This window comes from Triticum dicoccoides, chromosome 6B (genome assembly GCF_002162155.2).
Source record: "Triticum dicoccoides isolate Atlit2015 ecotype Zavitan chromosome 6B, WEW_v2.0, whole genome shotgun sequence".
In the NCBI taxonomy this organism is placed as follows: Eukaryota; Viridiplantae; Streptophyta; class Magnoliopsida; order Poales; family Poaceae; genus Triticum; species Triticum dicoccoides.
The window spans coordinates 647186694-647213874 of NC_041391.1; positions in this window are offsets into that span (position 1 = coordinate 647186694).

A 27181-nucleotide genomic window follows, 5' to 3' on the forward strand; every position below is an offset into this window, starting at 1 on the left:
GTGCAGCATGCGTGCTTTTCCATCGGTGCTAGCTCTAAGGCCGAGGTTGCGGTTGTCTTCGTCTTTGACTAGTCGTTGAGAAACGACGGCAAAGAGGTGCTGCAAGAGATGCGTAGGTGTCGTTGTGTGCGAGCTTCGCCGTAGCACGATGAACCAGATGTTGCCGCAGATGGCGCACGCCTCCGTGTAGCCGAGTGTGTGCGCATGCATGTGTTACTTGCGTGCATTCTGTGGCCGAGTGTGTGTGCATGCATGTGTTGTGTATGTGCGTTGTGTGCTCCATGTTGTGCACGTATCTGCATGAGTTGGATCGACATGAGTTAGTGCGTTGGCGTGTGTACATGCATGGTTGCATGCATCATGTACATGCATGGCTTCTTGCGTGGTTATCAATATAAACTATAAACATCTTCAACTTAGCATCCTAATGTATCATCTCTATTGGTTGGCGAAGAGTTCATGTTCTTCTATTTATTTATAGGTGGGCAGGCAGCAAAAAACAGAGGAAAACATGCAAGGTTCCTTGCAGATGCTCCACCGCGAGGTTCCTTGCTCCTTCTCGATCGTCGGGAATCTATGTTCTTCAACTCTTTTTTTCACATGAGCTCTGTTCATCCTTTTGCCAACACACGAGACATCTAGCATCAAGGTGCACGTGTCATGCAAGAAAATGGAGATAATCAGATAAGCAGTGCGTAGGTGAGTCGTGCACTTTGATGGAACCTACTACGCAATATATTTTCTCCTCGATGGCACGTGAATAGTGCATGTACTCAACGAAGCACGGGATGGTAGCCATGACATGGTCAGCCCTTTTTTGGAGAGAGTACGTACTAAATAACTTTGATGTGTCCCGTCAACTCGCAGAACAACGAGAAGCTTGCTTACTACGCCTTCTCCCTCGCCAATGGGTGCGCGGTGGCTCGCAACACAAGGAGAAACTTTTGCTTACAAGCGGTGGACGTCCAACAGTTCATTTGGTGTCAGATTGCCAGAAGTACTACTATAGTACCATCATTATTCTTCGACTTCCGGAAGAGGAGAAGAGCCAAGCGCAAGGTCACCTACTAACCTTAGACTAGGCATAGTGGGAGTAACATAAGTAGGGGTACCTCCTTTTTTTATTCTAGAAACAACCACACGCGAATATTGGACGGTAGCAGCACACCAACTGAATCAAAAGTCAAAACCAACCAAAGAACTACTACTACTGGTGAGTGTTTGCTAGTATCATGTACTCCGTCTGTCCATGTATATAGGGCTTAATGCGTTTTCCGAGACTAACTTTGGCCCTGTTTGGATCCATGGGTTAGAGTTAGTTTGAGCTAGTTGGGGCTCAAATAGCCCTAAAGTATCCAAACATGATGGTTAAATTGGAGCAAGTTGCCCCAAACGCACCAAAAAAACTATCACACCCAAGAGTCGGTAACATGTGATGAGTTAACCGACCTCAATAGACGGCAAAAACGCCAGCCCGCCGCACTTTGAGAGAGACGAGGAGCGAGAACGATACGGTCTGCTGGATTACTAGATCTAGGTGTCACACGGAGGCCAAGAAATATGGTGATAGCGTGGGTTTGCTATGTACAGTATGATGTATCTACACTAGGCTGCGGTGTTTCCTACTCTTCCGGTCTACTATGCAGATGATTGGTTGATTTTATATCGCTAAATAATATAAAATATTATGAGTGCAGACGCTCCACCACGAGGTTCCTTGCTCCTTCGCGGTCATTGGGAATCTATGTTCTTACACTCTTTTTTTACATGAGCATTGTTCATCCTTTTGCCAACGTGCGGGACATCTAGCATCAAGGTGCATGTGTCATGCAAGAAAATGGAGATAAGCAGTGCGTAAGTGAGTCGTGCACTATGATGGCACCTAGTACTATGCAATATTTTTCCTCCTCGATGGCACGTGAATAGTGCACGTACTCAATGACAGAGCACGGGATGGTAGCCATGGACATGCTCGTCCCTTTTTGGAGAGATTACTAAACACATATTAACTTTGATGTGTCCCATCAACTCGCAGAACGACGAGAAGCACACACTGAATGACGGAGCATGGGATGGTAGCCATGGACATGGTCAACCCTTTTTGAAGACTACTTTTGATGTGTCCAGTCTACTCGCAAAACGAGGAGAAGCTTTGCTTATTAGTAGTACACTATCTACTGTAGTATCATCATCATTGTTCGACTTTCGGAAGGGGCAAAGAGCCAAGCACACGGTCACCTACTCAAAGTATAACCAGCCGTGTTTGCACTAATTTTTTAACGTAGTACCTGAGTGTATTGCTCTAGTGATCATCACACATGAGCCAATCGATTCGCACCCTTCCAGGCTCCATTTTTTCTTGTGTTCTTTCCTCCATCCAGCACGCTGACAAGTGGGCCCAATGCTCATGTATGCCAACGTGGTTGTTAATTATTTTGCAAGAGTCAGCTATCACACCCTTTCGATGCCACGTCAATGTACCCACTAGAAACAAGTTATACTTGTTTGGTTCAAACGCCACCCTAGGTATTTGGAGAGGAATTGGCCAGCGCGAGGCGGTTCTATAGGTGGGCAGGCGGCAAAAATCTGGGGGAAATGCACAAACTAGCTAGATGAGGGAGGGAAGCCTCTACATTTGCAGGCGACGTGTCATTGGCTATTAGGCGACACCAGGCGGTCATCACGGTATGCCAAAAATGATACGAAGAGGCATCCTATATTAGCAAGGACCAACTTTCCTACCGATAGCTCATCTAACAGAACTCCCAAGTTAACTATGCTGAGGCCGGAGTAGTCATGAGATGGGTGACAGGATGGGAAGTGTACTCGATATTAACTAGACTGATGGGTCACTGCAAAAGGTTTATAATAAACCTTTGCAGTGACCCATCTGTCTAGTTAATATCCAGGTCTTTGTTTTGTAATTTTTGACATTTTTTGTTTTTTTGAACTCATGTTAATCGAAGGTCTATTGTGTTACTTTTTAATAATTTTTATTTTTTGAACACATGCTAATTGACTTGAAAGAAGGTCTATCGCGTTACATTACGACATGTTTCCAAAAAAAGGTCATATGACATCTGTCAATTTTTAAGTCATGTCTGTCAAATCAACCTGGAGGTACTTGTTCTCAAATTAACCTCAAGGCCTTGCTGGAGTGCTCCAATGTAGCTGGCTGTTGGCTATAAAGAGATGCCACCTCACTTAGAGTCATCATAAAAAATACTCATATAATAGGTTGGCTCTTAGAATGGCTATTAGGTTGGCTCTAAGCATTTAATATTTACATGAGCAAGGTACTCCCTCCGTCTAGGTGTATAAGGCACTTTACGAAAACCAAATAATCCCAAAACACTTAGGCGCGATGCATTAACTCCCACCTCGTTTCTTGTTTCTTGACATATAAACCAATAAGAGATGTGGGTGTGCATGTTTTCAATGACTCGATACTACCAAACACGACATGCAGTGGTTAGTTCATTGCATGCAATGCCACTAATTAGCAAATAAACATTAAGTTATCTTGTTTTTCCCTCATTCTTGGTCATGGTGCACAACCAAAGATGACTTACTCCCTTCGTCCGGTGAAGAGTTTACATCTACTCGCATGTTGCCGCCGAATAGCCAATGCCATGTCCCCTGCAAATGTAGAAGCTTTCCTCCCTCGTCTTAGTTGGTTCACATGTTTTCCCTTGTTTTAAGCCCCCTGCCCACCTATAGAACCGCCTCGCGCTGGCCAATTCCTCCCCAAACACCTAGCGAAGCGTTTGAACCGAACAAGTCTAACTTTTTTCTAGTGGGTACATTGACGTGGCATCAATTCCTCCATCCTGGTTTATTAGTCCCCATTGTATATTGTGTCAAATTTTGACTATAGATTGAACTAACAAAACGTTCGTGCATGTTACCAAAAATTATATCATTGAAAACTATGTTGAAATACGAATCCAACGAAATAATTTTTGTTGACATGCATTGATATTTTTTTAGCTAAATATTTGGTAAAAATTTGGCATGAACTACAAAGGTGACCTATAAACCAGGATGGAGGTAGGATGTGAGAGTGGAAGGTGGGCCCTGTATTGATGAAATAGCACATCTTTGTATCTTAGGTTGTGCACCGTGACCAAGGAGGAGGGGAAAACGAGAGAACTTAAATATTTATTTGCTAATTAATAGCATTGCATGCAATGAACTCACCATTGCATGTCGTGTTTTGTAGTCTCAAGTCATTAAAAGCATGCACACCCACATCTCCAAGAAATAGTAAATGAGGTAGAAGTTAATGCACCGCGCCTAAGTGTTTGGGGATTATTTGGTTTTTGTAAGATTACACCTAGACGGAGGGAGTATTATACTTGAAGGCTACAAGGTTGGCTATAGATGACGTGGCAATGTCATGTAGCCATCAGCTGGCTATACTATTAACCATGCTCTTATAATACTCCTATATTTAAGAACAGAGGGAGTAGTTGGCATGCATGACACTGCCTATAATACTCCCATTACAACCAGCCTGATAGAATTAAAATGCCTAATCTTAATGGTCGCTGCCCGATCTCTTTGTCCTCCTTCCACCATTTTGTCCACTCTTTCAGCAGCATCCGACGAGCAGGAAGAGCAGTTCTCCGGCATAAAAGCCGTTTGGGTGGCCCGCGGAGCCCGGCTGCTCGCTTCTCCACCTACCTAGCCTAGCCCGTCGGAGGTAGTTGCCGCACTAAGCCAGCGCATGGTTCCGCACCTGGCCTCTCCAATACAGCTCGAGGAAGAGTGCCGACTTGCTCCACGCTGGCTTGTCGGGGAGCACGGCGGCATGGGCATCGTCACTGCCCTCGATGCCGCCGCGTCGTCCGACGGCTCCAATGTCTGCGACTGCGGCATCCACCGTTGACGCGTGCATAGCCGCGAGATGCATGCAGAGAAAGAGCCGAGGCAGATGTCGACGAGGTGATGCAGCTACGTGGATGTGGACGAGGTGACGGGCAGCACGTCCCCACCCGCCGCCATCATCGAGGAAAAGTAGAACACGGGAGGCCGCCGCCAATTGTATACCATGAAGGCCACCGTTGAGGCAACACCGGCTAATACAGCCGGTGTCTTGCTCGATTCTTCTTCTGTCAGATGCTGGAGGAGGACAATGAGATCTGGTGGCGACCATTTTGATTAGGTATTTTAATTCTACAAGGCTGGTTGTAATGGGAGTATTATAGGTAGTATCGTGCATGCCAACTACTCCCTCTGTTCCTAAATATAGAAGTATTATAAGTGCATGGTTTGGAAAGTCAAACAATTATGATGGTAGTACAGTCGATAGTGTACATACTAGTAAGCAAAGCTTCTCCTTGTTTGCGAGTACTAGACCGGACACATCAAAAGTAGTGCATTAGTCTCCAAAAAGGGTTGACCATGTCCGTGGCTACCATCCCATGCTCCGTCATTCGGTGTGTGCTTCTCGTCGTTCTGCGAGTTCACGGGACACATCAAATTTAATATGTATTCAGTACTCTCTCCAAAAGGGGCCGACCATGTCCATCAGTCCATGGCTACCATCCCGTGCTTCGTCATTGAGTACGTGCAGTATTCATGTGCCATCGAGGAGGAAAAATATTACGTAGTACTAGGTGCCATCGTAGTGCACGTCTCACTTACGCACTGCTTATCTCCATTTTCTTGCATGACACGTGCACCTTGATGGTAGATGTCCCGCGTGTTGGCAAAAGGATGAACAAAGCTCATATCAAAATAAAAAAGAGTGGAAGAACATATATTCCCGACGACCGAGAAGGAGCAAGGAACGTCGTGGTGGAGCGTCTGTACTCATAGTATTTTATATTATTTAGCGATATAAAATCAACCAAACATCTCCACATAGACCAGAAGAGTACGAAACATGGCAGCCCAGTGTAGTTACATCATACTGTACGTGGCCAACCCACGCTATCACCATATTTCTTGGCCTCCGTGTGACACCTTAGCTCTAGTAATCCACCAGCCAGTATCGCTTCTCGCTCCTCGTCTCTGTCAAAATGCGGTGGGCTGGCACTTTTGTCGTCTATTGAGGTCGGTTAACTAATCACATGTTAGCGACATGCCAAGAGCATTCTTAAAAAATTACTGTACTCTATTGTTATGCCAAGAAGAGGAAGTGCTTTGACCGACGGCCCAAACGAGACAAGCGTGTTGTGCCGTGAGTGGGTCTAGTTTCTCGTTTTGAACTTGTTTGGTGTAGTAGTAACACTTGGTTTTGACTATTGGTAAGATTTTATATACTCCCTCCGTCTAGTGAATAAGTCATCATAGATTGTGCATTGTGACCAAGGAAGAGGGGAAAACGAGAGAAATTAATATTTATTTGCTAATTAATAGCATTGCTTGCAATGAACTAACCATTGCATGTCGTGTTTGGTAGTCTAAGTCATTGAAAACATGCACGCCCCGCATCTCCTATTGGTGGATATGTAAGAAACAAGAGAGGAGGTGGGAGTTAATGCACCGTGCCTAAGTATTTTGGGATTATTTGGTTTTCATCAGGTGACTTATACACCTAGACGGAGGGAGTAGGGCCTAATGTATTCTAGGATGATGCCTTTGACTATTGATAAGATTTTATATAATTTGAAAATTATATCATTCAAAGATCCTTTCACATTCTATTCTCAAAAAGAAAAAAGATCCTTTCACCTACGAATTTGACTGTATGCTTTGAGCAACTTGCATGTCCTATACTGGTCCTGTTTGGATACTCTAACTTAGATAGAGGTTAGACTAACTCATGACTAACCCTAAACTAACTGTAGCCAAAGAGGTGTTTTCGTGATAGGGTTAGATTGACAATAAATGCACTTGATGGAGAGAGAAAAGTGATTTTTCAGTGGGCCCAAGGAGGTACTTACTGTGGGAAAGGTGAAGTGATGGTTGCTTCGCCTGAGCAACTTCTTACTCTGGGAATATGGGAGTTCCAGCGGATTCAACGAATAGAGAAATGATGGTTGCTTCGTCCGAGCAACTTACTGTGGCGAAGGTGGGGCTCCGTGATTTGACTGCTCACTAGTCATTACAAATGCGGCGCAACGACCAGGGTGAATCTTTCCCTGCAGTTGTGCACTCAATATTGCTGCACGGCAGGTGGAGCCGGATGAAGGATGTCCCACATCACTACTGGAATCTGGCTTTTTGCCGTCCGCCACATCTTTGCCGTCTGCCAACTGACGGCAAAGAGGCTCTTTGCCGTCCGCTTTCAGAAAGCGGACGGCAAAGAAAGTGCAGATGGCAAAAATACTATTTGCCGTTAACTGCTTCTTTGTCGTCGGCCAGCTGACGACAAAGATCTAGAAGGCAGACGGCAAAGAGCCAGGTGGGCCCCACAGGGCACAGTGTGGCTAGGTCAGATTCTTTGTCATCCGCTAGCGGACGACAAAAGAGGTGATTACTTTGCCATCTGCTGGCAGACAGCAATGTTAGTCCTTTGTTGTCTGCTTGCGGACGGCAAAGAGAAGAAGAAGAAGAAGAAGAAGAAGAAGAAGAAGAAGAAGAAGAAGAAGAAGAAGATGATGATGATGATGATGATGATGAAGAAGAAGAGGAAGAAGAAGAAGAAGAAGAAGAGGAGGAAGAAGAAGAAGAGGAAGAAGAAGAGGAAGAAGAGGAAGAAGAAGAAGAAGAAGAAGAAGAAGAAGAAGAAGAAGAAGAAGAAGAAGAAGAAGAAGAAGAAGAAGAAGAAGAAGAAGAAGAAGAAGAAGAAGAAGAAGAAGAAGAAGAAGAAGAAGAAGAAGAAGAAGAAGAAGAAGAAGAAGAAGAAGAAGAAGAAGAAGAAGAAGAAGAAGAAGAAGAAGAAGAAGAAGAAGAAGAAGAAGAAGAAGAAGAAGAAGAAGAAGAAGAAGAAGAAGAAGAAGAAGAAGAAGAAGAGGGTTCCTCGGTGTCGATGGTACCCTAAATAGAAAGTATCGTCAGTGCGAGATACATGTGGCCGTCGGTGTCGAATACTACATCCATGTCCCACAAGTGAAACAGGGGTACTGCGTCCAGCAGCAATAGTTCTCGGCGTCGATGGCGGTCGAACACCATTGCAAATTTGTCTGGCAGCCTCAGAGATGACGATTGAAAGCTGAGTGTTGAAACTTGAAACACCCAAACTAACTCAAGTCAATTTGGTTGTTTGAAATTTCAAAACTTGGCTTTAATCCTCATCGTAGAGGCTGCCAAAAAAATTCGCCAAGGTGTTCGACCGTCATCGGCCACTAGAACTATTATTGTGGGACGCCAGCGCCGGCTTCACTTGTGGGATGTGGATCTAGTGTTCAACACCGACCGCCTCATGTACCTTGCACCGATGGTAGTTGCTATTTAGTTTACCCGGTGACAAGCGGGTTAGAGGGTTCCTCGGTGTCGATGGTACCGTAAATAGAAAGTATCATCAGTGCGACGTACATGTGGCCGTCGGTGCCAAATACTTGCTATGTTCAGCTCTGGATCCGATGCAAAATTTCGTTAGTGACTCCCTGTTGTTCTCCGGGTACACATCCTCTCTGCTTATTGTTGAGACATGTATCAGGAGAACAGCGGGGAGGTGCTACCAAAATTTTGCATCAAATCAGGAGCAGAGCATGGGAAAACGAACCCGATCTACACATACTCAGGTGCGATTAGGACCTATCCTTACCTATTAGCGTGTAGGTTGCATGGACGTAATAAAACTAACAAGCTCCATTAATTGATGGATATGGTTTGCTTAATTATGTATATATTTCTTGTGTGTCCACACTACAAAAAAAAGACACATCCATGACATTTTGGGCCGAACGAAAAAAATTTATGTCATACATATGACACTTCTATGACGATAATTGTGACAAAACCCGGTATCATCATAGATGTGGCACGCTCCTACTTCCATGACAAAAAATCATGACAGAAGATGTGCTTTTCGTCCTGGGCGGGTCGGTGACGCAGCTGCATGACATTCTTTGGGCCGTCCATGACGGAAAAAACCGTGGTAGAATCAAGGGCGAGGAAAATTTCGGGGAGTTCCCGGTTACGATGATAGGTCGGGGACCGAGCGATGCGCGTTTCTCTCGTACATGTATGCGCGTGTGTGCGAGGCGTTGGCTCTAACTGAACTCGAGCGAGGCGTCGGGCTCTAACTGAACCCGAGCAATTGCACTGCATGCTACGCGTTAATGAACCCGAGCGATCGATCGATGGCTGTTAACTGAACCCGATCGAGCGATTCCTTCACTACTGCTGCTAACTGAAGCCGACCGATTGGATGAACAGTGAGCATTGCGGGGGCGGTTTGGATGAACAGTGAGTGGTGGCGTTGCCTCAGGATGAACAGGACCCCGTGGTGTGGCGGGCTGGATGAACAGGACGACCCCGTGGAGGGCTGGATGAACAGTAGACGGTGGAGGGGTTCCCGGGGAGGGGTGGTTGAACAGTAGCCGGTGGAGTAGTGCGCGGTGGAGGCTGGATGAACAGGACCCCGTGGAGGCTGGAGGAGGTCGACGGTAGCCAGTGGAGGCTGGAGGAGGTCGATGGTGGAGATGAACAGTATCCCGTGGAGTAAAGTTTTGCGGTACGCCACACCCCTCCTGATGAACAAGACCCCAGTTTCGACCGTAGCGCTCCAACACAAGTCTGTTTCGTCCGTTTTGTGGTACGCCACACCCCTCCTGATCAATAGGACCCCCGTTTGACCGTAGCAATCCAACACAAGTCCGTTTCGTCTGTTTTGTGGTACACCACACCCCTCCCGATCAACAGGACCCCCGTTCCGATCGTAGGTGGTCCGTTTCCTCCATTTTGCGGTACGCCAGACCCCTCTCGATGAACAGGATCCCGTTTCAAACGTGGCCGGTCGAACACAAGGCTGTTACGGGGCGGTTAAGGGATGACTTACTTGGGAAAGTAAGCCACAAAGAAGTTATCCTTATCTGGGTTTGCCAGAATGACGCCTTCGAGGTGTGAACTCGCAACTTGGCGGTCCCCAGCACTGCTCAAGTGCTTGGAACGCATGTAGAAGGGGTCGACTATCACGATGTCCAGGGTCTTGTCTCTAATGAACTGCATCTCCATACTCAGCGAAAACAACCGAACGAAGGTGTAGTGCAGCGGATGAAGGTTAAACATAGCAAACATGTCATCAAACCACAGGACCATCGTACCCCCGATGTCGCCATCCACAAAGCCCTTGCCCTCCGGCACCTTGGCCACGAAAACCGGGTATGCCACATCATTCTCTCTGAGACGCTGCTTCTCCAAAGAAAGAACTCTGTCGTGCAGACTCCACATAGCACCGGTTGCAGCATTGAGCATATTTGGCGGTAGCATCGCCCTACCCGCCACATGCACCCTCCTCGAGATATCCTTAGGTGAAGGTGGCCCGTCTTGAGCACGAATCGAACTCGGTGCCGGCTCGCTCGCACCGGCGCCCTTGTTAGTCTTTCGTTTCCGTCCCTTCTTGATCTCCTATAATGGGACCGAGTTCTGCTCACAGACCGCCTTCTTGAGCGTGTTGGGGCTGATAATATTTCGCACCTCAGCTATTTGAGGCTCGGTGAAGGCGGGAGCTGGAGGCGTCTCCTGAGAATTGAACGCCAGATGACGCCTGTTGCAATTGGATTTCTCTACCGTACCAGCTAGATTGCGGTCGTCTTGCTTGGGTTCTTGAGAAAGAGGCCCGCAGAACTCGCCAACATACCCATGTTCGGCAAAGTACTTATCGACATTGGTAAATGTACCGTCGTTGTTGTCGTCGTCGTCCGGATCCTGTGCCATAGGGATGTCCATATCCTGTGCCATAGGGATGTCCGGCATAGGGATGTCCGGCAGGTCCGGTAGCGTTGCGGCGTTCTTGCCATGGCTTGGCGCCGGCACGACTGGCGGTCTTGTCTGTGGGGTGGTGTCCCCCGCCCCCAAACAAATCTGGCTCTTCGGCCAAAGCAGGGGCCAGTTTATGTAGGCGCTGAGGGTCATCTAATCTTCTTCGTCGGCCCCAGCGGGTCAAATCGGAGGTAACAGCTCGTCGCAGCCTGGCAGCACCCGAACCACTTCAACCCTATAGACTGTGGGTGGCATCGGATTACCGTGGAACATGGGGTTGCCCGGTTGAACGATTCTGCCCTTGGCGACATCGACCAACTCGCCGCCCACAAAGTGCAGAAGAGTGCAAGGAACGTCGGTGGCGCCCTGCGAAAACATGTAGGGCGTCAGGGATGCCCAGTCAAAGGCAAGGAGATGAAGTCATCGGCCGAGAGGCTTAGTTACCGTGATACCGTCGAGCTCGGCTAATGTCGAGGCACTGCCAATGGTGGGCGTGCAACTGACGAGGGGGCGCTTGCTGGCGAGGTGCCGGCCGGCGTACACCCGGGTGCATTAAGCTCCAATGCCCATGCCGGCGCCGGAGACATGAATACCGCCTCCGCCGGAGACACCAATGGCACCGCCTGCACGCTGTGCGAGTTGCTGGCCATGAAGCTGGGAACCGGGGGAGGCCCCTGTTGGCCGCACGCAATCCACGTCGTCAGCCCATGAATCAACGTAGGCACCATGGCGTTGAGCTTCGTTCCCAGTTGTTGTTCCACTTGCTCTTGGACAAGCTCTGGAATCCACGCCACCTGTGCCTTGAGTGCTTCAACCTCGCGTGTCTGGCTTTCCGAGCTGGTCTTTTTCTCCTTCCGCACACCAGCGGTATAGTATGACGACCATTTTGTGGACAAACCTTTGCCGGCCACACGACCAGCTGACGTCGGCTTAGTGAGCTTATCCTTGTTTTTCATTACGTTCAATGCCCTATTTAAAGGGGTGTCGAAAGGGGAGCTCTGAGACGACCCCGCGCTACTGCTTTCAGTGTCCTGCGGAAGGAACGTGAACCATTTAGAAATATTGGGGATTAATTAGAGTGCAACCATATGCAGCTAATTACGCGGGGGTGTATTCCTTACTAGAACAAGCTCAAGCGCCCTCGTCTTCGGATCCGTGGTAAGCTCCTTTCTTATTGGGTCCTCCTTGTACCGGGCCCTGACAAAGTTCCTGGTCTGCTTGTCACCGCTGTATTTCTCGAAGCAGGGCGGTAGGCCTTGCTCGGCACGCTCCGCGTCCTCCTTGTCCCATATAGGCTCCGCCACTCTGTAACCGCCGTGACCGAGTTTGTGTTCCCCTAAGTTCAACTCCTGCATTTCTTTCCCCCACTGACTTGATTCGGAGGTTGCGCTGCTCTCGCACTTGATCTTGAACTCCTTGTAGTCATCTTCGCTGATCGAAGGATTTTTCGCCTTGATCTTCTCATAACTATCACCTTTATCAATCATTCTCTTCACCGCGCTTCTCCAAGTAGACAGGGTCGTGCTCATCCTTGTGAGGGCGGCACTGTTCACTTTATTCCCTGAGAGGCGTGTGTTTTCAAATTCGGCAGGGAACTTGTATCGTTCGTGCAGCTTCGTGAAGAGGAGGTTGCGCAAATTCCCGTGGTCCTTATGCCTAAAGTTCTCGGTGTTGATCGAGAAGGTGCTCCGGAGAATGCACCCAAGCTGAAGTGAGTACCCCTTGACTATATGTTTGGGCTCCATTGGATGCCCGTCGGAGTCCACTTGAGTAAATTCCTCCTTGAGGGTGCGGAGCGCATTCGGGCGCCGGTCCTTCCTTTGCTTCTTCGTTTGGCTGCCATCTGTGTGCGCCGCCATCATCAGTGGTGGCATCCTCGGCGCCACCATCATTTAGGGTTTATCGATGCCGAGGCACCCTAGGTTGGGCCTAATCACTTGGCACTAATCACTTGGCTCTATTGCCACATATGTTGGGTTTATCATCTTGGGTTTATCCATGCTGAGGAGAATTCTAAGTTGGGCCTAATCACTTGGCTCTATTGCCACCTATGGTTTAATGCAGCAAGAATAAAGGGGCAGTTGATCCTACTTAATTAAGTACTAAGATACCCCGGCCCATGCATTAGTAGCAAGTACCCCATATGTCCGATTTTTAGCAAAGTCATGCTAAAATTCACGGAAAATTTCAGCATGACCTTTGCTGAAAATAGGACATATGGAGTACCCAAATTTGCCGGAACGGAAGTTAATCAACATTCTGGCAAACTCAAGGGCCTCTCGGGGTACCTGCAAAATCATCATGACACAAAGGGCCTCTCAAGGGCCTCAACAAGCAGCAGCGGCGTCTCCCAGGACCCCATTTTTTTGCTAAATTTCTTTGAGCAACAATCAGAGCAGAAAATTCAGCATATTTCTATACAACAACACTGTAAAGATGAAGAACAGTTCTACAGCAGCCCATTTATATACAATAGCATCCTTGGTCATACCAATTTCTGAAACAATTCAAATCTGAACTGTATCTTGCGTAGGCACCACTACTGCAAGTGCCATACTACTGCAAGTGCTATACTACTGTAGGAAAGGAGGATCATCATACACATATATAGGAAAGGAGGCCCATTCCTATTTTAGGAAGCAAACAGATGTACACATAAGATAAAAATGTAGTGCTGAAAGTTTAATGCTTACAAAAGACTTGCTGAAATAGTGAAAAATATGGAGTCACCAAGCTGGCTAAGAAACTCCCAAAGTCCACTAGCAAAGCCAAGATATAATCCTGTTACACACATCATAACAATTTAAGATAATTAGGATAAGGATAGTAGGAAATGAAAAAAAGAGCTCAAAAAACAATCACAACAGAAAAATAATAAAAACCTAGTCCTAGAAGAAAGGAAATCCTAAAATCTGGAGCAAGTCCTAGCAGTAGTAGTCCAACTAGATGGCCACCACTACTACTCCTATCACTAGAGTAATTTAGGTACACCCAACAAACCTTAAACTACTACTTCATCAATGATGACTCACATGGTACAAAAGAAGTTGAGTGGACCAAGTTACAAGTCCAACAAGATTCTAGGATGTGAACCAAATGATTTGCCAATAAAAAGTAACAATGATATTGCAGGAATAGACCTTCCTAAAATAGGAATGATAATCTACTTTCAATAACCATTGAATAAAACAGATTTACCAACAAAATCTAAAAGGACACCTGCCTATCATATTCAAACAGTTTATCATTTTCTAAAGCCATAAGCACAACAATCATGATCAGAACTAACACTACTTCAGACAAATAACCAATTAAGCACCAAAAAAGCAAATAAACACTAATCAGCAGGCACTCTCCTGCTACAGCTAACCAAAATCTCCTAGCTGATTCTTAAATCAGACAGCTTGAGCACTACAATTCTCACAAGATCTGCAATAGGTCAGGTAAAGACAGTTTGAGCACTACAATTCTCACAAGATCTGCAATAGGTCAGGTAAAGACAGTGATGGCCAAGTTGTAACTACTTGAACAATCAATGGACAAGATATTCACAACATAAAGGTTGTGAACCTCAAATATATAAATCACATGGTATACAAATAATTACTTGGAGAAAGATGTTCACTATAGTTTACTGAACATGTTAGGCATTTGTCATGTCATAATCTTTGCCATTTTACAATAAAATTTCTAAGATGGAACTATTGATAAATTGAACTGTTAAGCACTTGTCATGTCATAATCTTGGAGAAGGAAGAAGCAGTACATAGGAGATTCAGAACAGTAGCTAGGTAGATAGTCATAGTACACAAATTCATGCTTGTGTGTAAAAGTTCACTGGTAATCTCATTGTGCTGCTGTAAACAAAGATTGCAAGAAGATCTCAATCTTACTGATTGTTGTTGCATGAGTATTATTGAGATCTTACTGATTGTTGTTGAGCAAACCTACCCCTATCTAAATTGAAAATACACATCTTCAATACTCTAATTATACAAACTGGAAATTATGACAGTACATGCAGATCTCAGTTTCAAACTGGAATAATTTACAAGCAGGTCTAGAAAAATGCACTTGTTTGTGTAGACTAATTTTGAAGCAGTTTGTACTGTACTGTCAAAATTCAGAATGGTGACTGCATTTAATTGATTTTTTCAGTAAAGATCATATGGAAAGGTAATAAATCAGTTTTGATTCTATTGACAGGAGTACATTGAACTCTGTCAATACAATTAGACATGAATAAGAACTCTGTCTAAACATTCAGTCTATACTTCAAGATTAAACTATCAAAATATTCAATATGCTATTGACAGGACTAGTAAACATTCAGTCTAAATATGAACTCTGCCAATAGATTCAGTTGACAGTACACTTCAAGATTTAGTATAATTATCAGAAATTTGTAATCTTGATCAAAGACAATGGCTTGGACCTGCAATTCACCATCAAATCGGATCCAGAGGGGGAAGGGGAGGGGCACCTTTGATGAGCTCGATCGCCTCCCAGATGCAAGGGTGTGCCGCAAGAAGCAGCAGCAGCGGCACGATGGGGCGGCAGCGGTGAGCTCCTGCTCCTAACCCTAGGTCGCCGCCACGTGGGGCATGGGGATGAGTGGGGGAGAGAGGGAGGGAGGGACAGAGACTAACCGTCATCGATGAGCAGCAGCCGCGTGGGGAGGCTCGCGGCGCCGTCGAGGACCGCGTCCGACGAGGCTAGCCACTGTCGAGGGGTAGCTCCGACGAGAGAGATTTTGTGGTGGCGGGGAGGTCGCGGGCTCGAGGGGGAGGAAGGGGAGAGGGAGGCGGTGGGGGCGCGTGGGCGGCTGCGACGCAGTGGGTCGGGGCAGCGGCGGCGGCGGCGCGGTGGAGGGAGGGACGAGGGAGGGAGCGGCGTGGTGGATCGAGGGAGAGGGAAGGGGGATCGGGAGAAGGGGTATCCAGCTAGACACTATAGCAATGGTGCACCAGCCTCTGGTGCGCCATAAGTAGTTTTTTTCTGATAGCAATGGCGCACCCTCATCTGGTGCGCCATTAGTAACTTTTTTTTCTGATAGCAATGGCGCACCCACATAGGGTGCGCCATTAGTAACTTTTTTTTCATTATTTCTTGTTGCATCTAATAATTTGTTTTTTTATCAAATTTGTTATTTTCATGAGCAAGTGGGGAGGGTGCGGCATGTCGGCGGCGGCGGTGGAGCGGGGGAGGGTGCAGGGGGTGCTCGGCGGCGAGGGGGATCTGGCGAGGGGGATAGCTATCGAGAGGGAGGGGGATCGAGATCGAGTGTCCTCATGAATATTCAATATTTTTTCATATTGAATATGAAAAAATATCATCAAATTTGAAGAAATATTCATCAATTCAAAAACTGCCCATGAAATTTAAAAATATTCATGATATCAAAAAGTGCCCGAGAAATGAAGACTACGATTTAAATACAATCGATCTTAGCTAGCTATCTGTTCACAATCTTCTTGCCCTTCTTTTTTGCAAATGGAGTTCTTTTGTGGAACGGACGTCCTTTAGGTAGGGTGGTCCTACTTCTTCTTGTGCTGTGTGCTGCTACTTCATCGTCGTCGTCATGTTCGATCTTCGGGTCGCCGTACTTGTCGAAGTCTTGCTCATTGGCTACTCCATCCATTCTGATGATCTTCCTTTTGCCTCTTCTCACGACAACACGACTGGGATTTGGCGGGTCGGTAATGAAGAAGCATTGGTCCACTTGGGAAGCCAGTACCCATGGCTCATTTTTCGCGGTGACGTTTGCGCCCGCGGTCTTGGATTTGGCTTTGGGTATATCCATGGTGGTGAAATACCGGTCTTCTTTTAGGACGCTCTTGGCCCATCTGACACAGAACATCGTGACCTTCTCTCCAGCGTAGCTCAGCTCCCAGATCTCCTCGATCCTTCCGTAGAATCTGTCCTTGTCGTTACTGGTGTAGGATTCCATCATTACCCTGGAGTTCTAATAACCATCGCTCTTCATGTCCTTGTTCTCGGTGTAGAATGTGTAGCCGTTGATATCGTACGCCTCATAGGTCATCAGGTTGTGCTCGGCGCCCTGTGACAAGGCGAATATGAGTTGTTCTTCCGCGGAAGAATCCTCATGTAAAGGGTATGACAGAAGCTTTTGCTTAAACCAACGCGTGGAACATGAGTTGTGCTCTTTGATTATATCTCCGTCCGTCCTCTGTTGGCCTCGGTCATTGTACGTCTTCTCAATAAAGGTTTTGTGCTCTACCACCCAAGGATCGACCATGTCTATGTGTTGTAGCGCGACTAGGTTTGCTCTTTCAAAGTCGGCAAGTCGACCCTCAAAGTCGACATGCATTTCATGGCGACCCTCACGGTTACCCCATCCAGCGAGCCTGCCGAGGTGCCTGTTGATGAGCAGACCAACGGGGTTCTCGATGCCTAGATAATTCGTGCAGTAGAAGATGCACTCTTCGGTCAGAAAGCCCCTGGCTATACTTCCCTCTGGACGTGACATGTTGCGAACGTATCCTTTGATGACACCATTCATCCTTTCGAAAGGCATCATGCTGTGCAGGAACGTCGGCCCGAGTTGGATGATATCCTCCATGATATGGACCAGCAGATGCACCATAACGTCGAAGAATGCGGGCGGGAAGTACATCTCAAGCTCGCATAGTATCACCACGATCTCTCCCTGTAGCCTTCTGAGTTGCCTCCCACCAATCGACTTCCGAGAGATCACGTCAAAAAAGTTGCATAGGCCAAATAGCGTTTCACGGACGTGCGCGTCCATGATCCCATGGATTGCAACTGCAAGTATCTGCGTCATCAGCACGTGACAGTCGTGAGACTTCATCCCGCTGAACTTCTGCTTCGTTGGGTCTAGGTATCTGCTTATCTTCCCCGCATAACCGTAAGGAAGTTTTACTCCTACGAGGCAGGTGAAAAACTGCTCGATCTCCTCCTGACTTAGAGTGAAGCACGTGGGAGGGTAGTCATTTCTGGTCTTCTTGGCCTTTTTGCCTTTGCGACGACTTTCTGTGTCCTGCTTCGCCTCATCATCATCATCATCATTAGCGTGAAGCTCCTGCCTGATGCCCATTGATTTCAAGTCTTCCCTTGCTTTCGGCCCATCTTTTGAGCAGGGTACCAAGAAGAATCTCGCACACGTTCTTCGTGATATGCATGGCATCAAGGCTGTGAGGCACACGGTGGATCTTCTAGTACGGCAAGTCCCAGAAAACAGACCTCGTTTTCCATACCTTCAGTAGTGGCTCTGGCGCCTTTCGCTTCTTTCCCGGCTCTGGCGCCTTTTGCTTCTTTCCCGGAAGTGGGCAATCTTTCCAATTTTTCAACATCTCGTCTATTTCGTCGCCGCTCCTTGTACGCCGGCATTTTCAGGGTTCGGTTTCACTATCGAACAGATCCTTGCGTTTCCTCCACGGGTCATCATCGCGAAGCCACCTTCAATGTCCCATGAACACGGTTTTCAAAGACCCGAGATCTCTATCTTGCTGGCGATACGTTGTGTCATCCATGCACCTTACGCATCCAGAAAATCCATGGACTACCTGCCCCGCGAGATATCCGTAACCGAGATAGTCGTGCACCGTCGTGAACAGTGTGGCTCTCATAGGGAAATATTCTTTCTCTGCAGCTTCCGACCTATTGGCTGGCATTTTCCACAGCGTGTCTAGCTCCTCCTTCAGCAGCCCCAGATACAGATTGATGCCGTTCCCTGGTTGTTTCGGCCCTTCAATTAGCATACTCATGTGAATGTACTTCCTCTTCATGCACAACCAGGGGGGAAGGTTGTACATCCACACAAACACAGGCCAGGTGCTATGTGTGCTTCTCTGGCTGCCAAACGGATTGACTCCATCGGTGCTCGCGCCCAGCACGATGTTCGTTGGATCCTTCCCAAATTCTAGTATTCGAAGTTCAACGCTTTCCACTGGCTCGCATCCTTAGGGTGACTCAGCATCTTGTCTTTTTTATTTATCTCCGGATCATTTCCGTCATCTTCCCGCTTCTTCTCCTCCCTATCCGCGTGCCAACGTAGGAGATTTGCTACCTTAGGGTCCGCGAAATACCGCTGCAGATGAGGAGTGATCGGAAAGTACCACACCGATTTTCGAGGAGCTTTCTTCCTCTTCTTGTATCGAGTGACGCCGCACACCGGACATATGGTAGACTCCGCGTGCTCGTCCTGATAAATGATGCAATTGTTCATGCACACATGGTATTTCACGTGCGGTAAATCCAGAGGACACACGATTTTCTTCGCCTCCTCGAAACTGGTCGGGCACTTGTTCCCCTTGGGAAGACGTTCGTGCCAGAATGACATGTTCTCGTCGAAGCATGCGTCGGTCATTTTGTGTTTTACCTTCATCTCCAGAGCCATGAGCGTTACTTTCAGGCGGGTATCCTCGGGCCTACATCCTTCATACAATGGAGTAACCGCGTCTATCTTCAGTTGATCCAGCTTGGCTTTCTCTCGGGCGGCAGCTCTTGCATTATACGTCTGCTTGCGAAGCAGCTCTTGAATATGAGGGTCCTGCACCCAGCCTCCATCATCGTCTGCTCCGGCATCTTCATCTTCATGATCATGCCCTTCATCTTGATCTTCCTCATCATCATGTACGACATCTTCTACATGATGACTGTGTACAGCATCACCGTCGTGATCATGTCCTGGAGATTCTTCGTCTTCTCGCCCGCCCTCGCCGCGATGGTTTTTTTGTTGCCCTTCCTCATTTCTTGCCCGGCCCCCATGGACGACTTCATAGTCATCTTCATCACCTTGCCACCGATAGCCATCCATGAAACCACGCAAGAGCAGGTGGTCCTGCACCTGCCCGGAATCCGGGTCCGCAATAAGGCTCTTCAGCTTGCATCTTTGACACGGACATCTTATCTCCATCTCGTTCTTTTGAAGCATCTCGGCCTTCGTGGAGCTCAAAAACCTATTCACGATGCCTTCGGTCATCGTGTGGACCATGGTCGCTTGCGGGGTAGAGCAAAACGATATTTTAGAACCAAGAAAAAATTTAGCATGACCTTCCCTAAAAATAGGACCAAAAAGAATGCATAGTGCCAAAATTCTAGCTAGGCCACATAAAGTGCATGTGCCACGTTGTTGGAGCGAGCTAGGGAGAAAAAAAGTAGATCTACAACATGAAGATAGCTTTCCCCTTACTTACCTATCAAAAAAAGGTAATTTAACCATTTAATTTTGATGAATCTATGGTACAAATGAGGTGAGGAGGAGGAGGCAGCCGAAAGCTTGGAGAAGGAGGTGGAGGGAATGAAGTGGGGAAAGTGAGTGGGTAGGTGTGGCTGTCCAAAATATCTTGTTGGGGTCCCAGGTTACTAATGGCGCACCACTTGCAAATGCGCCATTAGTAACCCTGGCGCACCTTTAGGTGGTGCGCCATTAGTAGTTTTGCAAAAAAGTAAAATATATATATATATATATATATATATATATATATATATATATATATATATACTAATGGCGCACTCTCTGTCTGGTGCGCCATTACTAGTTAGAACTAGTAATGGTGCACCTTGCTTGGATGCGCAATTAGTATATATGGAAAAATGGGGGGGGGGAATTTATTACTAGTGGCGGACCGTTTTTCTGGTGCGCCATTAGTGTCTTCCACACTAATGGTGCATCTCCATATGGTGCGCCATTATTATATAGTAGTGGCGCACCACCTGACAGGTGCGCCATTAGTGCCCATCCCATCTATAGCCCTTTTCCTAGTAGTGGAAAAGCCAATACTATCAAGAGGGGATGAGGTGTTGCTTAATGGGTTACTTGCTCAAAGTGCTTAGTGATATGCTCCAAAGCCCTCAACAACTTTCTCACATCCACACTTGTCCTAAACCAAAAGTATAACTCGGCCCCACCGATTCTTTCCATCCGGCGCCACCGAGTTCAGATGTCTTAGCCACTGCCAAAAACCCTAGGCAAATCGGTCTCACCGATAGGGATCTCGGTCTCACCGAGATGGGATTGTAATCTCTCTGTTTCCCTTCGTAACGTTTCGGTACCACCAAGATGAGCGATCGGTCCCACCGAGGTTGCAATAAACTCTCTGTTTCCTTTTCGTAACATTTCGGTCCCACCGAAATAAGCGAACCGGTCCCACCGAGTTTACCTGACCAACTCTCTGGTTAGCTTATTACCAAAATCGGTCTTACCGAGTTTGTGAAATCGGTCTCACCGAGACTACGTTATGCCCTAACCCTAACCATATTGGTCCTACCGAGTTGCATGTCGGTCCCACTAAAAATCCTAACGGTCACAAGGTTTACTGAATCAGTCAGGCCGAGTTTCTCAATTCGGTCCCACTGAGATTGGTAAATTGTGTGTAATGGTTAGTTTTTGTGTGGAGGCTATATATACCCCTCCACCTCCTCTTCATTCGTGGAGAGAGCCATCAGAACAAACCTACACTTCCAACTTACATTTTCTGAGAGAGAACCACCTACTCATGTGTTGAGACCAAGATATTCCACTCCTACCATATGAATCTTGATCTCTAGCCTTCCCCAAGTTGCTTTCCACTCAAATCTTCTGTCCATCAAATCCAAATCCTGTGAGAGAGAGTTGAGTGTTGGGGAGACTATCATTTGAAGCACAAGAGCAAGGAGTTCATCATCAACGCACCATTTGTTACTTCTTGGAGAGTGGTGTCTCCTAGATTGGCTAGGTGTCACTTGGGAGCCTCCGACAAGATTGTGGAGTTGAACGAAGGAGTTTGTAAGGGCAAGGAGATCGCCTACTTCATGAAGATCTACCGCTAGTGAGGGAAGTCCTTCATGGGCGACGGCCATGGTTGGATAGACAAGGTTGCTTATTCATGGACCCTTTTTGGGTGGAGCCCTCCATGGACTCGCGCAGCTGTTACCCTTCATGGGTTGAAGTCTCCATCAACGTGGATGTACAATAGCACCACCTATCGGAACCACGGCTCAAAAATCACCGTGTCTCCAAATTGCGTTTGAATTCTCCAAACCCTTCCCTTTACATTCTTGCAAGTTGCATGCTTTATTTTCCGTTGCTCGTATACTCTTTCCATGCTTGCTTGATATGTATTGTGATTGTTAAACTTGTGCTAAAACTCCACTTAAACTTAACGAATTTAAAAACTGCAACTTTTAGCACCTAGTGTCTAATCATCCCCCCCCCCCTCTAGACACCTCTTCTCGATCCTTTCAGCTATGTACGCTTCGACCAGGTGGGTCCCAACTGTCAGGCACTTCCTTGCCTGCGAAGATGTAGCTGGTGGGTCCCAGCAGTCAGGGGGCGAATCGTTTTGTTTTTTTCGTATGCACTTCCTTGCGTGAGAAGATGTAGCTGGTGGGTCCTAGCAGTTAGGGGGGAGAATCGATTTTTTTGCCCGGCGCACTTCCTTGCGTGTGAAGGTGTAGCTGGTGGGTCCTAGCAGTCAGGGGGGAAACGTTTTTTTCGCGAAATATGGTGGCCCGTCCGGTGGGTCCCCGCTGTCAGGTGGAGGAATAATTATTTTGCGCGTAGTAAGGAGGCACCTCCTTGCTGCGGCCGTGGACCCAGCTATCAGCCTCTCCACGTATAGTCCATGTCCGATGGAAACCGTTCCTTGACCATGTTGACCATGCCGCGTCGAGAGCACCAGGGAGGTGGAAAACGGCGAGGCCTAGGAAGGGGATACCGTGGAGCCGGGGAAGATGCGGTAGTGGATGCCCACGCATACAAGAGTTCGAGGGTTCACTGGTTCGCTGCGGTGTGAGGCTGTCGTCACAGGGGGTGTGGGTGAGTAGAGGGATGTCCTGGCCAGCGGTGGGAGTAGTAGGCGGCGGTGAGGCCTCCGCCGCATCGCAGCTGGCCACGGGAGGCAGGAGCACGAGGCACGACTGACGCTGGTTTGGGCGGTTGGATCAAGAAGACCAGAGGTTGAAGACACACTACAGCCATTGAATGGACATCATACGGTCACTAGAGCTAGAATCGTGCATATTGACTAAGTTGACAAAGCCCTCCATCCCCGTCAACTTAGTAGGCCCACAAGTCAGCCTGCCACTATACTGTTTCCCAGCTAACAGGGGGAGTATTCATTTTTCTGTGCGTAATAAGGAGGCACTTCCTTGCGTGCGAAGATATAGCTGGTGGGTCCAAGCTGTCAACGGCGGTAACGTTTTTTTCATGAAATACAGAGGCCCTTTCGGTGGGTCCCTGATGTCAGGTGGAGGAATCATTATTTTGCGTGTAATAAGGAGGCATTTACTTGCGTGCGGTCGTGGACCCAGTTGTCGGCCTCTCCACGTACAGTCCACTTCAGATGCATGTCGGTCGTTGACCACATTGACCAGGCCGCGCCGAGAGCACCAGGGCGGTGGACAACGGCAAGGCCTAGGAAGGGAATGACACAGAGGCAGGGAAGACTCGGCAGTTGTTTCCCATGCGAAGGGGAGTATGACTGTATGAGCGTTTACTGGTTCGTCTACCCTCACCAGAGAAAAACAGCAAGAGTGGGTGAGTAGAGGGATGGCTAGGCTAGCGATGGGAGTACGATGGGGCGGTGAGGCCTGTGCGGCAGCACAGACGGCCGCGGGGAGGAGGGAGCAGGCAGTCCCGCCGGCGCTTGTTTGAGCGGCTGGAGCAGGAAGAGCAGAGATTGAAGAAGCACGACGGCCTTTGGATGGACATCCAACAGTTACTACTTGTGCGTCAACCTTTTTTTAGGAAAGCCTCGAATCTGTGGAAAATAGCATACAACCCATCTGCCATTATTTCTAATAATTTACAGCCCATTTGCTAATTCTTAAGGGTTTTTTTTGGAGCCCATATTCTTTTTGTTAGCATTACAGCCCATATTGTGGCCACGGTTAAAAAATTATACGAAATTTTTCATATTTCGGTGCGGTCTGAACTGTTTTTAATCCCGAAATTTTTACTCACATTCAAACTGATTTTAAAAATAAATGTATATCAATATAAAATCCAACAAATTCTCCACGCATAAAAATTAATGTAATTTAAAATCTCGAAATGAAAAAAAGATATTTGAAACTAATTGTCGGTTTGATATGTTTTAAAAATGTACAGCTCATTTCTCATTACTGATGGGCCATTTTCTCGGCTAGCCGAATGAAAGCTCTCCTCGTCTTGAAAGATTTGCATCCCAACAGGCCTGACAAAGCGACTTACTTGGCAAATCAAAAAAAAACTGGGTAGTGGCCGTGGACCCAGTTGTCAGCCTCTCCACGTACAGTACTCTTCCGATGGAAGTTGTTCCTTGACCACGTTGACCACGCCGCGTAGAGAGCACCACGACGGTGGACGACGGCGAGGCCTAGGAAGGAGATGACGCGGAGTCGGGGAAGACGCGGCAGTGGAAGCCCGCGCGGAGAGGAGTACGAGGGTTCACTGGTTCGGCTGCAATGTGAGGCTGCCGTAGTCGCAGGGCCTGGCCAGCGGTGGGAATAGCAGGGGCGGTGAGGCCTCCGCGGCAGCACAGCCGGCCACGGGAGGCAGGAGCATACGACACGATCGGCGCTGCTTTGGGCGGCTGGACCAAGAAGACCAGAGGTTGAGGAAGCACTACGGCCATTGGATGGACATCGTACGGTCACTGGCGCTAGAATCGTTCATATTGACTAAGTTTACAAAGCCCTTCATCCCCGTCAACTTAGTAGGCCCACAAGTCAGCCTCCCACCAAGGTGGGTCCCAGCTAGCTGGGGGAGTATTCATTTTTTTGTGTAATAAGGAGGCACTTCCGGTGGGTCCGAGCTGACAGTGGGGGGGAACGTTTTTTCGCGAAATATGGTGGGCGCCCATGGGAGACAGGAGCAAGAATAGAGGTTGAAGAAGGAGCACAGCTGTTGGATTAACATCCAACGGTCCAGCTGCTAGAATCATTTTTTGATTAAGTTGACAAAGCCGTGCGTACACGTCCGCTTAGTAGGCCCACAAGTCAGCCACCAAATCTGACGGGTCCCATCTGTCAACGGGATGAATATTTTTTTCACAAAACAAGGAGGCACTTCCTTCCGTGCGAAGATACAGCCGGTGGGTCCTAGCTGTCAGGTGGAGGAAACATTCTTTTCAGCTTAATAAGGAGGAACTTTCCTTGCGTGCGACCATGGACCTCGTGGGTCCCAGCCGTCAGGCTCTCCGCGTACAGTCCTCTTCCGATGACTCTCGTTTGTTGACCACGCCGCACTGAGCGTAGTGAGGAGGTGGACGACAGCGAGTCCCCGGACGGGAAGGACTTGGAGATGGGTAGACGCGGCAGTGGAGTCGTAGATTGAGAGCAGGAGAAGGGTTATAACTGGTTCTGTTGCGGCGTGGGGTTGTAGTCTGTGGAGAATAACAGGAGGTGTCGAGGGGTGGAGGGATAGCCTGGCCGGCGGTGGGGTAGCGCTTCGCAGCGATGCATGCTAAGTAGAGCCGCTAGCCGCTGGAGGCCATACCAGGCGGTCCCGGCGACGCTGGAGGAAGAAGACGAGAGATTGAAGGTGCATGCCGGCCGTTGGATATAAATCCAATGGCTGTGGATGACACAATCATTTGTTAACTAAGTTGACAATGCCCTGCGTAGGCTTCGACCTATTAGCCCACATGTCAGCCTACAAAAATGTGGCATATATTTAACCCATGTTTTATAGAATGTACGGTCCATTTGTTGTGCTGGGTGAACAAATAATTTGGCGTCAATCAGGCCCATTTATATTTTCTAAGAAATCCCAGCCCATTTGCACTTCCTTGAAATACACGTATTAGGTGGGCTCGTTATATATATAATGTTATGTTAGAAGGAGCAATTAATATTGAAGAATAAACCGGAAAGGCACATTTTTTATATATATAATTAACAAATTAGCGAGTTATTGCTCAAAACAAAAATGAGCGTGTTATTATTAAATTGGTCCTTAAAATCTTCGCAAGCTTTTGTACACAATCACCAGGATTTTCCTTGCTTGTGAGTCAAAAACAACCAGGATTTTCCTTGCCATCTTTCGTTAAACATTTACTTTTATAAGTTAATAACATGTGGGATGTTTTTATATTGTATATATAAGTCTCTATAAAATATACGATAATAGTAATAATATAAATATATATATATATAATGTGATGAGAAGGAAAAACATAAATTGGACACAACATTATTATTCTTATGTATAGATAAATAGAACAGAGACCTGCGTTTTATACCCCACAGTAGGTATACTAACAAGTTCACACACAAATACAACAGAAAAGGTAAACATTCGTATCAAACTCAGGTTCACAGGACACATTCATATTCATAGCCAACATTCACTATCAACAACTCAAAAGATTCATATATACACAAGCTCATCATATCTATGCATCCAAATGATTGATAGATCACACGAAAATATTCATACATAATTCACAAAAAGATTCAGATATACACATGTTCAGTATGTTTATGCATCCAAATGATTACCTAGGGTACAGACTGGTAAATGGTGTTCAATCGGACGTACTTGTTGCTAAAATTAGTTCTTGTACGAGTAAACTTTTGAGTACAAAAGAGGCAGCACAGACAATCTGAACTTTGCTTGTAAGTTTATCCTCAAATAGTGGCCTCGTGCCGAGGGAGGTTTGAGCAACTTGGCCACTACTTTCATCCAACTAGTTTACTGGCTCATCTTGGTCATGTATCTCGCCAAATTCTACATTGCAGACGAGAAAGGAGGCAGTTGAGAAAATGAACCACCCAAATTTTTTGTGCAGTTCAACTAAAATGGAGCATCCTTGGCATGCAGACTCATTAAGTGCCAGATGAATATACGCGTCAACCAACTTGTCTAGAATCTTTAGACTCCATGCCATATAGTTCGCTACACATATGTGCCGATAACCAAAAGGCAAAAGTTGGGAGCAAAGACTGGACTGCATTTTTCTGGGCTATGCACCAAGCAATATTTTTGGCGTTCACTCTCCTAATACTTGGAGTTGGACAATTGGTTGACGTCGGTTGATACTCGAATGAATATAGGCACTTCTTCTTGTCAACATCGATGCTTGTCTGAGTGAACTTTGGAGTACATAGCAGCAGCATTAAGTACGAGTCCATCTGATCATTTTGTGCAGTTCTACTGAAATCACCCGATGTAATGATTTGCCTGCGAGTTCAGGCTCCAAATTACTCCTTTATGAAATCGGAAAATAGTAGCATAATACCAAATTACCAATACATATGACAGGCACAATAATCGGGATAAAGACCAGTCCCAACCTGTGTGAGGTACCATATCAATTACTATTTCCTTTGACTGGAAGCCGAGATAAGCCAAGAAACTGACATCAAAGGAAGAAAGCAAGCCGAGATTAGCGACTGATAGGAAAGGACGGAAGTT